Below are 2,500 nucleotides of genomic sequence, written 5' to 3' on the forward strand. Positions count from 1 at the left end.
GGTGGGGAGGAGCAGGGGCGGGGACCACACATGCCTGCACACCTCTAGAGCGGCCTTTCAATGCTCGCTACTCTGTGGACCGGCAAAAGCAATTGAAACCAACCCTAACTCTCACGCGCAGTTGGCAGCCCTTCCTAGGGCACAATACCGAAACAGCGCAAGCAAACCCTGCAGCTACAACCCAAGGGACAGCCTTCCCAACGCACTCTGGAGGAGAAGAGGCTCCTCGGGCGGAGTAACACAGCTCGAGATGCTCGCTCATTCACGGAAATCGTGGGAAACAACCTGCCGCCGGCACACCACTTCGTCCTCACATGAGGTTACCATTGTCCATACAATAGTGCAGGTGCGATGGAAATCTTTTCTCGTTTTGGTGCGTGCTACATTTTTACGGATAGACCCCGTGAAACGCTAGAAATTGGCGGGGATGTGTCTCTTGTGGCTCACGGGGCTGTTAGGGTGGCACAGAAATCCCTCGGAATGGGAAAACGGGTCATTTTCGTGTTGCCACATTGCATGCGAACCGCATGAAACTTCCAGAGGCATTTGCAGCAGGAATGCATGTGCACTCAAAAAATGTGATATTTTTCACGGAGAGACCCCGTGAAACGCTAGAAGTGGGCGGGGATGTCTCTCTTGTGGCTCACGGGGCTGTTAGGGTGGCACAGAAATCCCTCGGAATGGGAAAACGGGTCATTTTCGTGTCGCCACATTGCATACGAACCGCATGAAACTTCCAGAGGCATTTGCAGCAGGAATGCATGTGCACTCAAAAAAGTGAATATTTCTCACGGATAGACCCCGTGATACGCTAGAAATTGGCGGGGATGTCTCTCTTGTGGCTCACGGGGCTGTTAGGGTGGCACAGAAATCCCTCGGAATGGGAAAACGGGTCATTTTCGTGTCGCCACATTGCATGCGAACCGCATGCAACTTCCAGAGGCATTTGCAGCAGAAATGCATGTGCAGTCAAAAAAAAATGATATTTTTCACGGATAGACCCCGTGAAACGCTAGAAATTGGCGGGGATGTGTCTCTTGTGGCTCACGGGGCTGTTCGGGTCGCACAGAAATCCCTGGGAATGGGAAAACGGGTCATTTTCGTGTTGCCACATTGCGTACGAACCGCATGAAACTTCCAGAGGCATTTGCAGCAGGAATGCATGTGCACTCAAAAACTTCTATATGTTTCACGGATAGACCCCGTGAAACGCTAGAAATTGGCGGGGATGTGTCTCTTGTGGCTCACGGGGCTGTTAGGGTGGCACAGAACTCCCTCGGAATGGGAAAAGGGGTCATTTTCGTGTTGCCACATTGCATAGGAACGCCATGAAACTTCCAGAGGCATTTGCAGCAGAAAGGCACGTGCACTCAAAAATTTTAATATTTTTCACGCATAGACCCCGTCAAACGCTAGAAGTTGGCGGGGATGTCTCTCTTGTGGCTCACGGGGCTGTTAGGGTCGCACAGAAATGCCTCGGAATGGGAAAACGGGTCATTTTTGTGTGGCCACATTGCATAGGAACGGCATGAAACTTCCAGAGGCATTTGCAGCAGGAATGCATGTGCACTCAAAAACGTCTATATTTTTCACGGATAGACCCCGTGAAACGCTATAAATTGGCGGGGATGTCTCTCTTGTGGCTCACGGGCGCTGTTAGTTAGGGTCGCACAGAAATCCCTCGGAATGGGAAAAGGGGTCATTTTCGTGTTGCCACATTGCGTACGAACGGCATGAAACTTACAGAGGCATCTGCAGCAGAAATGCATGTGCACTCAAAAACGTCTATATTTTTCACGGATAGACCCCGTGAAACGCTAGAAATTGGCGGGGATGTGTCTCTTGTGGCTCACGGGGCTGTTAGGGTCGCACAGAAATCCCTCGGAATGGGAAAACGGGTCATTTTCGTGTTGCCACAATTGGCATACGAACGGCATGAAACTTCCAGAGGCATTTGCAGCAGAAATGCATGTGCACTCAAAAACGTCTATATTTTTCACGGATAGACCCCGTCAAACGCTCGAATTTGGCGGGGATGTTTCTCTTGTGGGTCACGGGGCTGTTCGGCTCGCACAGAACTCCCTTGGTCCACCTGATTCGTGCATACAGGCAGCAACTAAAACTCTGTAAACCTGCTGTGAGGACATCTAAACAGTGGACCAGTGAGGCTGTGGAAGATTTGCGGGCGTGCTTAGACTGTACTGACTGGGATATGTTCACGACTGCTACCAATAGTCTGGATGAACTCACAGAGGCTGTGTACATCAGCTTCTGTGAGGACTGCTGTATCCCAACACGTACCAGGGTGAACTTTAACAACAACAAGCCCTGGTTCTCAGCAAAGCTCAAAAGGTTGAGGTTGGAGAAGGAGGAAGCGTTTAGGAGTGGGGATAGAGACAGATTCAAGGAGTCGAAGAACAGGTTTAGCAAAGCGGTGAGAGAGGCTAAACGACTGTACTCAGAGACACTAAAACACCAGTTCTCTACTAACGACGCTGCT

This window comes from Petromyzon marinus, unplaced genomic scaffold, assembly GCF_048934315.1.
Source record: "Petromyzon marinus isolate PM22_M1 ecotype Great Lakes invasive population unplaced genomic scaffold, UKy_Petmar_22M1.pri1.0 PM_G_Scaffold_61, whole genome shotgun sequence".
In the NCBI taxonomy this organism is placed as follows: domain Eukaryota; kingdom Metazoa; phylum Chordata; class Hyperoartia; order Petromyzontiformes; family Petromyzontidae; genus Petromyzon; species Petromyzon marinus.